The following is a 15,280-nucleotide window of genomic DNA, read 5'->3' as shown; positions in this document are numbered from 1 at the left end:
GATAACATACATCTTTAGGATAAGATTTTATTCATTTCTGACAGTTGAAAACATTGTCACTGACTACTGTGCCAGCAAACACTGGTAATTTCTAGGGCTAGAAAGACCCTGGGAAGATGGTACTGTGCATATCACTCACTTTCTACACATAGTTGTTTGGCTGTATGATTTACTTGAAATCTGTAAATAATCTGATAGTCTTAAATAATCTAATGACGTCTGACTGAGTTTTCTGTGTAGTCATTGGTTTTAGTATTTTAGTTGCATTACTTGATTTGACTGGAGTCCTCCTGGGCTTACTTTTGAGAGACTGTCTTCTGAAACATGGCTGGATTTACTTTGTGTTCAGGTGCTCTGCACTTTGTGTGGATTTTCCTTTCATGAGATGTGGCTAGCAGCAGCATGGGCTGATCCTAGAGGATAACCAGTCTTCAAGGGAAGAGTAAGATTTAAAAAGAGAATTGTCACATTGAACTTGACTAACACCATAGCCCTTCCAAGTAAAAAGGTAAGCTTTAATGAGGAATTAGTAGAAGACTTTAATCAGATTTGCTGAGATCATTCAGCACATGCCGCTCAGGTGGGATGATGGAGACCTATAACATGTTTGACATACCTGATAGGTGGCTGTTGTGTTTATATTTTCTCATTCAGGTCTAAGGATAAGAGATAAAAAGAGCTTAGAGTTGCACCTTTTACTGCCTTAAAAATAAACCTTGTCGCCATGTTTCAGGGTGGATGCTTTTGCTGTAGTGAAGCATATAACAGAAACGTTTCCCACTTTAGCCATTTTTGTGTATACTTACACTAAACATGCACTGACAGTATGGGATAGCAGCACCACTGTGCTTTCCTCAGAATGTTTTAAAAATCACCCGAGGGGTTGGGGATTTAACTCAGTGGTAGAGCGCTTGCCTAGCAAGGGCAAGGCCCTGGGTTTGGTCCTCAGCTCTGAAAAAAAAAAATCACCCAAGAGGTGATTTTTAAATCATCCTATACAGTGATTCCAATTTCTGTCACTTCCTGCGCTCAGTAATCATTCTACTTCCTGCCTGCAAGCTTGGCCATGCATGAAAAACTTGTGTCCATAGCCACTGTTAGGCCAATATACGGCACTGACACCTGAGTGTCTTCAGTGATCATGTCATTTAAAATGACGGCAGCCCACTAATTGTCCCACACTGGGAAATGGGAGACACTTCTTGTTAAGGACACAGAGCCATCCAATTTACTCACCGCTTCTGGCCATCACTAACCTTATGTCTCCCCCTGAGTCTGATCATTTCTCTCATTTAAGAAAATAATAATTCTTGAAAATTTCCTTTAAGTGACAGGTGCTAAGATTGAATTTCTGGAGTATATACTTGGTATTCAAACTTTTTACCAGTTTCTGCCAAGAAAGACCAAAACAGTCACACTTTTAAAATACGTTCTGGTTTATCAGCCTAAAGACACTGGTCCACCTTGTAGAGCAGTACATATGAATCAGTGATTTTAAAATGCATTTGCAGCTATTTAATGAGCAACATGAATTTTTGGATTGAAAGAGTGCTCCTTTCCCCAGATGCCTTGCTCTGGAGATTGCTGTGGACACATCTTTGAGTTCAAGAGACTCAAGGAAGAGCAGGAGGTACCCTGGCCTGGATACGGAGGGGAAAGAAGCAATGCATAGCCTAAAGGGCAGCCTGTGCCCAAGGTCCGCACATACACTGACTGCACCATTTGGGAGGACATGAGGGAAAGGCTTCTGAGTAAGTGCTGGTCCTTGTGATGATGAGGGCTGCAGGCCATTTTACCAGTGCGGGTGGGGAGGACTCACGTTCATGGAACGAATTATACAGCCCCGATAGAGGACACAGGAAAGGTTAGGTTTGGTGCTAGGAAGAACTTACAGTTTGTGTTTAGCTAGAGCGTGGGTTACAGTTCCTGGGAGAAAATGGAGACTCGAGCCTATGTGGAACACTGGACAGGCCTGGAAGTCCGTGGACTTTGAAAGCCAAATAAACCTTCATTTTCGAAAGGCCGATCAGGATTGGTGCCTGTGGTGACTCATCTGGAAAGAAGGCACAGAAGATCTTTATGCTGTTTCAGTTTTAGTGAGAGAGAAAGCAAGGGCGGAAGTGACTAGGAGATTGTCAGGTAGAGGCCCCAAAAGCTGTTCAGGGCACAGGATGCAGAGAGCACCACCAGGTCATGAGCGTTAGGCTGTGATGCATTTGTGGAGTTCTGAAGGTAGAATGTGTGTGTAAGAAAGCGAGCCTCCGCCTTTAGCTCTCATAATTGTTATGCTTTGTCTTCTGCGTGCACATGAACTCTGTTTGCATTACTTCCACAAGGTCAGCTGTGCTGCATACACATCAATTCCTCACTCATGTTTTAAACCATTTCCCGGATGGAGCTGTTACAAGAGCTTTTCCTAACTTTACTTAGATAGTCCCTAGCTCTTCTTAACTTTACTTAGATAGTCCCTAGACATACAGATACATACTTTTTCCTTCTTCTTTTCATTTAGTGAATGTTCTTGTTTGTGCGTTATTTCCTCTTCTTAATAGGTCTATTTGCAGGTTCAAATTGCTATGATGGAATTGCTGATTAAAGGATATATGCATTAAAAATGAGATGGATTTTCCCAAATTGTATCCAATTAAATTTTTATTAGCAGTTTCTTTTTCTTACACTACTGGATCTTTTCCAATCCTTGATTATTTAAAATGACCTCAACATTTGAATATTCATTTCTCTGGAGTGGAATGTATTTTCATAACTTACAGAGGTTTTTGCAATTCTGTCTTGGTATTGTTCTGGCCTTGGGGGATTCCCATTTTTCCATTCAGAAAGTGGACTGTGGAGTATTTACTGTTGTGCTTTCTCGAGGAGTTTTGGTTGATGCATTGGAATAAAATTAAGGCAATAGTGATCTCTTTGTACTTTAGTGTAGTTTAGTCACTAAAACTACAGAGTTTATCAGAAGCCTTTGGAGAGTCTGGTGGGGGCGGGCATATGATTGGAAAAATGAATTTCCAATAACACGTATCCCCATATTCTGTGTGTGACTGTCCTTTCCCACACTCCCCTGCAATATTGTTTTTCCAAGAACAATTAACAGGGTTCTGCTTGTCAATGGCTTATTTATGATTTTTTGCATAGACTTTAACAAATAACACTTAGGAATGTTTAATTTTATCAGATTCCTCATTGCATCATCTTTCCCAAGTTCATTGATAGCTTCCTAGTTTCCCTCATGCAGCCTTTTACCCTCTGGAGTCACCTGTGGCATTTTACATCCCTAACACCTACCCACTCCCTCCCTGTAGCTCTCTGTCTCCCAGCCTCTTTTCTCAACTGCAATCACATGTGTCCTTCCAACTGTACCCTTCTCTTCAGTGCTTTTTTTTCCCCTTCATGGTCTCCTTTCTCTGTATGGGAGAACATACAAGTTTTGTCTTCCTGAGTCTGGCTTATCTCAATGTAATACTTTCTAGATCCATCCATTTTCCTACAAATTTAATGATTTAATTTTGTTTTTTAGCTGAATACAATTTCCTTGTGTATACTCATTTTCATTATCCACCTTTTAATGATCCCGTGTTGTTGTGAATAATGCATAAATAAACATGGATGTGCAGCTGTCTCCATGAGAGGATATACATTCCTTTGTGTTTGAGCTGAGTATGGCTGGGTAATGTGATAGTCTATTTTGAAACTTCTGATTTCTATAATGGCTGTTCTATTTTATTTTCTTTTTATGATAGCCATTCAGAAGATAGAATCTCAAATGGGTTTTAATTTGCATTTTTCTGATGGCTAAGGATGCTAAGATTTTTAAAATACTTACTGGACATTTGTATTGCTTCTCTGAAGAACAGACCATTCATTTTTCTAGCCTTTTTGTTGATGAGTAATTTTTGGTATTTAAGTTTTATAGTTCTTTATATATTATAGATATTAATCTCCTGTCTGAATTATAGCTGGTAGATTTTTTTCTCCCATAGTATAGTTTGGCTTTCTGTTTATAGTTTTGTTTACTGTGCAGAAACTTTTTATTTCATATAATTCACTGATAAGTGGATATTAGCCCAAAAGCTTGAATTACCCAAGATACAATCTACATACAGACTGCATGAAGCTCAAGAAGAAGGATGACCAAAGTGTGGATGCTTCAGTCCTTCTTAAAAGGGGGGAACAAAAATATTCATAGGAGAAGATATGGAGACAAAATTTGGAGCAGAGACTGAAGGAAAGGCAATCTAGAGCCTGCCCCACCTGAGGATTCAGCCCATATACATACAGCCACCAAACCCAGTCACTATTACTGATGCTAAGAAGTGCATGCTGACAGGAGCCTGATATAGCTGTCTCCTGAGGGGCTTTGCCAGAGCATGACAAATACAGAGGCGAATACTCGTAGCCAACCATTGAACTGAGAGTTGGGTCCCCATTGGAGGAGTTAGAGAAAGGATTGAAGGAGCTGAAGGGGTTTGCCATCCCATAAGAACAACAATACCAACCAACCAGAACTCCCAGGGACTAAACCACCATCCAAAGAGTACACATGGACTGACCCATGGCTCCAGCCGCATATGGCTGGATGGCTTTGTTGGGCACCAATGGGAGGAGAAGCCCTTGGTCCTGCCAAGGCTGGACCCCCCAGTGTAGGAGAATGTTAGTGCAGGGAGGCGGGAAGGGGTGTAAGATTGGGTGGGGCAACACCCTCATAGAAGAAGGAGGAGGGGGGATGGGATGGGGGTTTATGGATGGGAAACTGGGAAAGGGAATAACATTTGAAATGTAAATAAAAAATATTCAGTAAAAATAAACTAATTGGCAATTAAAAATTCATTGACTTGGGATGTAGCTCAGTGGTAAAGCACTTGCCTATGATGTTCAAAGACCCTGTGTTTAATCCATGGTAAAATACAGACACAGAGAGATATACAGACATGCCGACACACATAGAGACACCCACACAAACACACAGCAATCAGACAGACAGACAGACAGACAGACAGACAGACAGACAGACACACACACAGAGAAATGCTTATTTGTAAGATGTTAGTATTTGAAAACAAGACAGGAAAAATTGTGCTTTCTCACTTGTTCACAGTTCTGTTTTTCTGCATGAATTACAGAGCTCTAGTGTGTCAGTACTGTTCAGATAACATGTGATTGGATGATGTTGGCATGCCATGGTTTAGGTGATGTATCATTGGTTGATGCCAGTGAGGTTAGCCTTAGTAGCTAATATCCCCTCTTAGTTCCTTTGGTGCCAATTTAAAAAGTTGCAGAAAGGGGTTGGGGATTTAGCTCAGTGGTAGAGCAGGCTCTGGGTTCGGTCACCAGCTCCGAAAAAAAAAAAAAAAAAAAAAAGAAAAGAAAAGAAAAAAGAAATGAAGAAAGAAGGCTATGGTAATAGTCCATGGAATGCTTATTGGATGGCTCACTGAAAGCAAATTACATATAGGACCATAAATAAGAATGCACATTCTTCTCACTATGAAACATTGTAGAAGTAGATATAAAAAATGTATACATTGTGAGATATGTGTTGATCATTAGGCAAGAGATTCCTAGTCTTATTTCTTGTTACTTTTATAATTTTACTCTTGCTAACATTTTATAATGTAAGGAACATGACCTGTTTATTCATCATTAGTGTATGTTATTGTATGTGACTGTGTAAGTGCTGGTACACTTACACATATGGAAGTTGGAGGCAACATTCAGGAGTTGGCTGTTTTCTTCTACCATAGAACCTGGGGATCAAACTCAGCTCTTCAGGCTTTCAGGCCAAGTGCTTTTCCACACTGAGCCATCTCTCTAGCCCATGGAGAACTGTTTTGACTGGTATGGGAAAGTGCAAGCTGAACCCCTATCAATGTATGTATTATAAAGGTTTTAAAAGTAGAGTTATTCTTCTAGCTCTTCTAAACACCATTCTAAAATCCCCTGCTCCTTGAGCCCTTTTTTCATGGCAAGGTGCCACAGGGTTGGCGGGAGGCTGGGTAATTTCAGATCCTTAGATTGTTCAATATCAGAGAGATGAGTATTTTGCTCACCTTTTTCTATTGATAGTACACTGAAGTTTTCAGCCTATTTTATGAAAAATAATTCCCTATTTTCTTTGGTAATATTGAGTAATACTAATGAGTTAGAGATTTATCTACTTTTGTTGCCTTTAGAATTAAATATTCAATATATTTGAAAAATAATGTTTCTTTACAAAAATTCATTGATTTATTACACTAATATGTGCTAGTTAGATATAAAAGCCTAGGAAGACACATTTCCCTCCTCCAAAGAATGGATATTTTAGTGAGAGAGATTAATGTCAGCAAGTTCAATAGAATCTGTAGACACCGTGGTGATGTAAGTTCTGAGAGTAGGGTCACCCTTAGGGACAGGTAGAGGGGAGATTTTCAGAGGTCGTTAGTGTGAGCAGGATTTAGCTACGTACGAGGCATCCGTGGACTTCTCTTGGCTTTGCATACTGTTGACGTGGATTTGTGTTTCTGGCAGGTTGGTGTTTGGTGAGGGATAGTTGATAACAAGACACGAGGTTTGTCAAATGTTCAGGAAACAAATTATGAATCTAAAGTTCTTCACTCTTTTCAAGAGAGTTTTAACTAAGGAGACTCTTAGGAAATAGATAATCTTGACAGCAGCCAGCATTGTTGGTCAGGGATATATGTTGGTCAGTTGATACATGGGCAGCACAGACGTGTATTTGTGGGATGTTCTGATAATCCAGATAACAACGATGGCTTTAGCAGCAGCAGTGGAGGAAAGGAGAGAGGGAAGACTAACGATGCCCTCAGTTTTCATGGTGGACTGCCTTATCCACCTTGTCCCAGCTGGTAAATTAGCAAAGTTGGGGATAGAGTTTGGATTGGCCAAGTAGAACATCTCCAAGGTACACCCACTTGTAGAAGCCCCACACATGGATACACAAGTGGGCTGAAGCTCCAAGGGATGCTGTAGTGAATTGAAATCCCTGAGGAACCCTGACTTATTGACATTTGAAGATCATGATACTCGAAGATGGATTAGACCAGAATGTTGCAGTAAAAAAGAAGCAGCATGACTGGTTCTTGTGCATACTACTCCATGCTTTGCTCCCAGGCCTCGCTGATCCTGGCGGACACGCCATAGGAACTAGTGCTAATTTATCACAGTGGCTCCATGCTGCCCCCAAGTACTCTCTGACCCAGGCAGTCCCCAAGCCGTTCTAATGTGGCACCTTGCCGTGCTGCTTTGCTTTCGTTGTTTCCATGCCAGGCTTACACATCCCAGTTCCATGCAAGCTTGGTACATCCAGCCATGGTACCGTCTCTTGAACTCAATTAAGTTGCCACATGAAAGAACACACCACACAATAACCTCTGATCCAATTTATAAGATATAATTTACCGATCTAGACAGCACAAAATCCTGTACACACCCATCCCTTAAAAATATTCATAACCTTTATCTATGCACAGAGAAGAATCTTAACATCTGCCACCATGTTCTCCCAGCTCCTTCTCCTCTTTCTAGAACTTTTCTCCCTCCCATCCTTCTTTCTTGACCAATGACAGGCCTCATTTTGTTTTGTACCTGCCATCTTACATAAAGACGTCAACCTACACCAAAACACCACAAAAAGATAAAAAGCAGAGACTATAACAGCCAGTGATGGAACTCTGAGAGGGATGATTGAAGGACAAGAGTCTTTGAAGGAGACTAAGTTGAAATATTTAGAGAGGTGGGAGAAAGGCAGAATGAGAGACCCTTAAACACCCAGAGAAGGCCCTGTTTTGAAGAAGGAACATCTGGTAAACACAGTTGTGGCTACTGTGTTGAACACATTGGCTCCTGGCAGCATTGGTGGAAATCACTCCCAGAACAGTGTAGTGGAGTCAAGTGTTCCCCGGGCTGACAGACAGCTGGGTGAGCAATTGGAGAAGCATGTTACAGCTGTCAGTGTCTGAAACTGCATTGCCTTATGGGGTCGTGTAACTGCAGGTGGGAGTTCTGCAGGCTTTGGCTACAGCGGCAGTTTCTGAATCTTCAGCAACCAAAAATTAACTCAAAGTCCAACCTGTTCTGAACCCCTAGTATTCTTGCCATACTCATCTGAGCTGTGTCAGGTGACCTCACTGCTGTCTTTGTTCTGAGCACACAGCACAGGCACATTGTCCTGTCCTGTGTACACTGTACACTGAGGACTTTAAATCTTCCTGAAAGGCCTGGGTTCTGATTCAGGAAGTTTCACGTTGCAGTGCTGGTGGTTGTTGCTCATAAACTGTGCATTCAAATTTTTCTTTGTTCATAGAAATCAAATACTTTCACTATTCAAACAAATAATATTTTCTACTTTTATTCTTCAGCATGATTTAATTGGTTTTTCTTTGATATGTATTGTCTTAGGATGTATCATTTTGAAAATTGTTTGTTTTGCAGACTTAAATTCTGGAAAACATCACTCCATAGATTTTGGCCTGTTGTTAGGATACAATCTCAGCAATTTCTGATGTGGTCTTAAATATGCTTCCTGCCACTGTTTGCTGCACATTTGTGTGAAGTGGTTCTCTTGCATAGTGTTGATACTTATAAAATCAACATTCCAATCAGCTCCAAAAACATCGAAGATAATCTCATCTGTGTCCTAGAGGGTTATACTTTCAAGCCAGATTTGAATTCTTTATGTAAAAATAAACAAATTTACTTCATATAATAAACAGTCTAATTAGGAATATACTAAGAAATATTCTAAAATATATTTATAATGAGTTATTACCAGTACATATTTGATTTATGTATCTGTTTTATATACTATATATCCACGGCAGTGTAAAATTTTTCTGGTGCAAAGTGTTGTGAGTAGAAAATGTTTAAGAAGCTTTTTTAGATACTTAAGTCTGTTCCTTGGGAAAGAAAGAGATAAATCCCTGAAAAGAACAGGAGCCACCACTGGGTGGGGTTTGTAAGAGAGTTGCTTTTGGTCTTATTGGGAGAAATGTGGCTCTGTGTGTATGCTGAAGTGACTGAGCCATGATGCCTTGGCCAAAGCAAGATGCAAGCTTCCTTCTCTACTGACAGAGGGTGATGCAGAAAGAATGGGCACCCATGAGTGCATGCATGGAGGCTGGGTTGACTGTGGGGAGGATCCTGACTCCTGCATGTAGAAGAGAAATGATTTAAACCCCCAAATAGGTTATTTCTTTTAGAAATTATTTTTATTTTTATTTTTTAAATTTCAGTGTGTATAGACTTAAATTGTTTCAAAGTCTTTAAACTTCCCAATGGAGGAAAAGTTATTACTTAGTGGTGATGTAATATCTTGGCAAAAGCCAATTTCAAAACTGTGTGCACCATTTTTTCATCTATTAGAGGGCTTGCTCAAATTATATTCTTGTCATGGACATTTTGGAGCTTGAGGCCAACAGAAGTGTTACAGCATGAATTTGCAGTGCTGATTGACCATAGTGAAGTGACTGAAGGCTGAAGGCCAAGGCTTTGATTGATTGGGTGATTAAAATTCCTTTTAAAACAAATTAGATGTGCTAGGTTTGCCACAGGTGAGAAGTACTACACGGAATGAATCTCATTAACAATTAAAACTTCTTGGATCATCAAAAAGGAAGTTTTATGTTCTACACACACACACACACACACACACACACACCCACCCACCCACCCACCCACCCACCCATGAATGACCAAAGATACAATTCAGGTATATTCGGCACATATTTTTCATTAGGTTTATAAACATATGCGACTACTAGATGAATGTGTTTTTATCTTTAATTTAGAGATTGGTACTCATTCTAGTACTTGAGGTTAGCCATTCATTTGTCTTTATATTTCCAGGTTGTTTGATTTGTGATCAGGCCTTGGATTTGTGATCCTTTGCTTGGGAGGAAGTGGTGGGGGAAGGAAGTAAGTCTGTAGGCTGGAGAGTTATAGCTCTCACTGGGCAGAGAGGAGGAGGGAGGGTGTGTGGGATGATGGTCTGAAGTGGAAATTTCTTTGGAGACTCAGTTATGTCATGTGATGTTTTGCTGAAGCAGATATGATTAGAAAAAATATAAATATAACCCTATAGACAGTGTGATGAGGCTCTTGTATGGGTTCATCTTGTTCTACTTTGCTAGACTTCACTGATGAAGCTCTTGCATTGATTCACTTTGCTCAGCATTGCTGATCTTCTCTTGTCATGACTTTGTAGAGACTCACCAAAGAACTTCTCCTGGTGTTCTGATGCCTTCCTTCTGGTTTCACGGGTTTGTACAGATCAGACTGGACTGCTACTGCTGATTCATGTTTGGTGTTTTGATAGTGGACTGGACTACTGACTGAAAGAGCCAGCGTTGGGGCCAATCTAGGGCCAGTGGGAAAATCCCCACCACAAACCTCCCAGCACAAGGACCCCTCCTTCCCAGGAAGACAAAAGCTGGTTTAGTTCCTGGAACAGCTACATGCCAAACTGTCACACAAAGCTACTTGTGGCTTCCAACCGAACACCCCCTTGGGGAAGTCTTGAATGGCACACTGGGTCCAATGTGAAAGTTGTTTCACTCTACCAGATGTGCACAGTACCCTGCCTAGTTACCATTGTGCAGATTCTGCCCCAGTTGTTTGCAGGGTATATAATGCCCTGTTAAAATCTGCTTAGAGTCATCTCCCCTTGAAGTGGGAGGACCCCAACATGTCGGAATTAAACTCCTCTTGCTATTACATTGATCACTGCCTTCGTGAGTCTCATTCAAGGGGTCCTGGAAGAGGTTCAACTTGGACCTCACACTGACAACAAAGATTGGAGTAGCGCCAAAGAGGAATTCCTAAGCAGGTCTACAACCTCTGTTTCCTGTTAACCTTTCTTTTCCCCTACCTCTGTTAGGTGGGCTAGAAGGGAGGTTGAAGCATTAAAGACCCCTATTAAAATAGGTTTTGAAAAATCTAAGCCTACAGCGGTCTGAGGAAGTCATATGTGAAGAACACATACATCTTGGGACCTAATTCAGGGAAGATTTGACCTTTATGCACTTGCATGTATGTTACATCCACACAAAGACCTTGGTAAGGAAAACATTGAAATTATTTCAGTTTACATGGAATAAGAGGAGGCATGAAGATGGCATAAAGACCCTCAGAAAGGAGAGGCAATCAGAGATGATGCTAACTACTGTCGAGTGGGAATTACTTCAGTTGAGTGTTGGTCAGGTTTTTAGAATTTACTTTGTTTTAGAATTTAGATTTGTAGGGCATGCAGGGTAAAAAATGCAGTGTGTCACTCGTTACCTGGAGGCTGGGCGAGTTGAGCTCTATTTTCATTTTTACTAAAATATTTTTTTTTTTTGGTTCTTTTTTTTTTTTTTTTTTGGAGCTGGGGACCGAACCCAGGGCCTTGCGCTTCCTAGGCAAGCGCTCTACCACTGAGCTAAATCCCCAACCCCACTAAAATATTTCTTTTTCCTTTTTTTCCACTCTTCCAGTATATCCCACCCCCCCAAATTCCTATTGTCCCTATGACAGTCCCTAATCCATCCTCAAAGTCTATTCTATTTTGCCTTCCCAGGGAGGTCCACGCATCCCCCATTAAGTACTTTTAAAAGCATCAATAGATGTAACATAGTCTCTGGCTGGCTGTCAAGTAGAAGCATATAAGAGCCAGGAGCTTTTTCCCCCTTCCTCCCGTCAGCTCTGTGTGATAGCCTTAGCCTGTGAGGCCGTTTTCGAGATGAGCAATCTAGCAATGACGTATGACAATCAGTGTGTTCTCTGGTGTCATTTTAGCTTTATAGTGTGGAGAAATGAGGCTGCTTTGACTGCACTGCATGCCACTGGATGTTTAGATGGAAGGATATTTCCTGACAGAGAGGGCCAGTGCTGGAAGGGGCTCCTCTTAGAAGGAGAGCTCAGACATAGAGGTCACAGTTTGTGAATAGCAGCCTCTCAGTAAGGATGGCAAGGAGACAGGTGAGTAAGAAGGGAGCTGGTCATGAGAGTCTCTACTGTGTGCTAGCCATACATGAGAACTTAGATGTGTGGGGAGTGGATGAAATCCTAAGGAGATGTGTATTGTTATGTGAGTACAGCCATGTCAAGACCCCTAATGACTCAGTCCCAGGCAATGGTAAGACCTTCCCCAGGTTAGGCACGGGGAAATGGCAAGATCTTCTAGAGGTCTGAGTATGGATGATGATGCACCCTTGTGCTGAAAGAACCAACTACAGCCTAATCCTCTCAGATAATTGCAACCTGAGACTGCATCCTTAGACTGAAACTAGCTGACTTTCCTTGCTGCTGGTGCCTCTCCATTACAGCGTATGGCCTGCATGGCCCTGGCTTTTCTTACTTGTCATTCTTCATCCCTCATCACCCCAGTCAGGCCTTTCTGAAAGCCCTGCAGGTCATGCACATGTGTGTTGATCCTGACATATGACTCTGTTTTGAATATTGAAATGTTTTTGTCATGGCAAAGCACATGAGACACAAACATTGCCATTTTTAGCATGCAGTATGTTAGTATTACTTACATCGCAGTGTTGTGCCTCTGTCACAACCATCCATTTCAGTCATTCTAAACTGAACCTTTGCATCCATTAAACATTGACATTCTATTCCTTCCCCATCTGACCTGTGGAAGCCGCTGTTCTGCTTTCTATCTCTGTGAATATATCTAATGTCAGTACCTTCGCTAAGTGGAATTATGCAGCCTTTGTCTTTTCATGAGGGGTCACTTCACTTGGCGTAATATTTTCAAGGTCATCTGTGTGTAGCCATATGGGCAGTTTCCCTTTCTAGGCTACAGCACATCTTATTTGGCTCATGTGGATGATATAAGCATAACATTGTGCTCCTGGTATCCCATCATGTCCCTGCTTTTAGTCGTCGTACATTGCAGTAGGAACTGTTGAACCATAGGATAATTTTGTCTTTCTTTTCAGGGTACTGTTTCCTGTGAAGGCCGCCTGACTCTGCATTCTCACAAGCAAGTGCACAGGCTTCCAGGCCCCACCTCGGAGGTAGGTCTGATTGCCTTCCCTGTGAGAATGAGGAAGGAAGAAGCAGAGAGAAGCTAAGTGTGTGTCACACAGATGGAGTCAGTTCGTATGTGTGGATTGGAGTTTGCACTCAACCATCAGATGCCAAACGATGTCCCATGACACACACGTGTCTGAGGCACAGAGACTAAGCAGCAATGGATTCAAAGTCTGCTTCAGAGTTAGTTCTGGGAGCTACTGGTTAGCCTTCCCCCTTTTAAGTGAAAATATTATTTAAAATATAGTAATCTTTAAATGCCATTATATGCCTTTACCCTGACTTTCTGAGTTTATATTTTAAAGTGTTTCTTTTATTTAAAATATTATCTTAAAAATGTCAGCACTGTTTGGTTTTCCTTTTGACTTTCTTGAGTAAATTTTTTCTTTAAACATTTTGAATAAATATGCATTGGTTCTATTGAATTTTAAAATATAGCTCCATTCTATCCCTTTCTGTCAGAAGTTTGCTTTGAAAGAAAACCAAGCAAAGTGTGTAAAGCTGATTTGAGCTGGGGAAGCCTGAGGGGAGCCGTGGCAAACACTGTGGGCTTCTTTTATACAAGATAAAGTGAACTTACAGCTTTTATCCACAGAGAAAACATAGGGACATTCATTCTCCTGCACACATTTTGCTAAGAAACTTGGTTATCCCTGAAGGGGACACAAGGGGCTGGCTATATGGCTTTCACAAATGGAGCCATGACAAGGGGTGCCTTCATGCCACAGGGTCTCCAGCATCTCACATTGCTACTAGCAAGGATACAAGAGGGTCTTCTGGAGCTGGCCTCATTATAGCTGCCTTGTAAGCAGGGATCCAGGGGGTGCTCTGTCCTCAGCGTCTCTTGAAGGGTTGAGAGGAGAGAAAGACATCCTGGCCCAGTACCCTTGGCTCACATCCCGCTGAACTACTGCTCAGAGATAGAGTGCTTCTTGTCATGCAGGAAGCTCTATGCAATCCCAGTATAAACAGAAACAAAAGGATACTATGGGCCCATCCCCACTCCAACTGGTGCCACACTACAGGTGAAGGTATGGGACTTGGGTATATTCTCCCTAACTCCTTCTAGAATGCTGTTCTTTAGCTCTTACCTAAATGCTTTACTATGATGAGTCACAAAAATCTCATTAGCTGGGATTGCTGGGGTATATTCCTTATATATGAAGGGAATCTTATATCTTGATTTGTGGCAGAAAATTACTCTCCTGGTTTTGCTTTAGTGCTGGTTGCTATAGCAGGAGATTTAGTTTACTCTGTAGAGCTGTGCACTCCAGAGTACAGAGGACAGGTAGAGATTTGCCTTTCTAGATTTCAGTGCAAGATGTAGGTCACCTTCTGGGTTTGGTGATGTATTAATCAGGGCTCCCTAGAGGAACAAAATGTATGTACTGACTCTGTAAATATATAGAAAATTATACATATATACATATACACATATAAATATATGTAAATATTAGGATGACATTCAGGCTGTGGTCCAGCTTGTCCAACAATGGTCGTCTACCAATGGAAGGCCCAAGAATGCAGTAGTAGTTGAGTACATGAGACTAGATGTTTCAGCTGGTCTTCAGTGTACACAGGAATTCTGGAGAAGTGGGCTTTAATGCCAGCAAAGGAACTGATTTGCAAGTGAGAGCTAAGGCAAGCAGGCAAAGACAGAACAAGCTTCCTTTTCCATGTCCTTTGTATAAACTGCCAGCCCACATTACAGGTGATTTTCCCACCTCAAAATAGGTGGATTAAAGGTATATCCTCCTACCTCAAAGATCTGGATTAGAAGTGGGTCTTCCCACTTAATGATTTAGTTAAGAAAAAAAAAAGTCCCCTATAGGTGTGCCTAGCCGTTTGCACTTAGTTAATTCCAGATGTAGCCAAGGTGACAACCAAGAATAACTATCACCGGTGGCTACTAAATTGTGTGAACTGAAGACTGTTGCCTTTTTAAGGTTATCTCTGATAGTTCCAGAAGGCTTCTCATTTAAAAGTTTATGTCCTCGGAGCACACTGTTCAGCTCCTTCTCCTTGTGTTTGGAAACACCCATGTATGTACTAATGCAGAAGACCTGGGTTTGTTTGTGAGTGGATCACAGAGTCAGTGTAGTCTTAGGGCATTTGGAGGACAGAAGGGAAGAAGCTGTGTCCCTTGTATTTCTTCTCTCAGGATAGTGGCTGCATTGAACTGTGATTTTTAAGGTTACTTAGAAATTTCTTCAGTTTGGGGATGAGATTTGAGTATGTGTGTGTTCTTATT

The 15,280-nt window shown here is 41.3% G+C and overlaps 1 protein-coding gene across 21 annotated transcripts in view; it reads left to right on the top strand.

Annotated features, from left to right (window-relative positions):
- The window catches only part of Fars2 (phenylalanyl-tRNA synthetase 2, mitochondrial), a 427,082-nt gene that overhangs the window by 19,213 nt on the left and 392,589 nt on the right, over positions 1 to 15,280 (top strand). For 13 of the 21 annotated variants that reach the window (XR_010058866.1, XM_063276404.1, XM_063276403.1 and 10 more), the window contains 1 exon segment: positions 12,936 to 13,013. The gene's annotated coding sequence lies outside the window, so the exon portion shown is untranslated. 21 annotated transcript variants of the gene reach the window in all.

This window comes from Rattus norvegicus, chromosome 17, assembly GCF_036323735.1.
Source record: "Rattus norvegicus strain BN/NHsdMcwi chromosome 17, GRCr8, whole genome shotgun sequence".
In the NCBI taxonomy this organism is placed as follows: domain Eukaryota; kingdom Metazoa; phylum Chordata; class Mammalia; order Rodentia; family Muridae; genus Rattus; species Rattus norvegicus.
The sequence above is the reverse complement of the archived record's forward strand: the minus strand, read 5'-3'. Positions and strand labels throughout refer to the sequence as shown.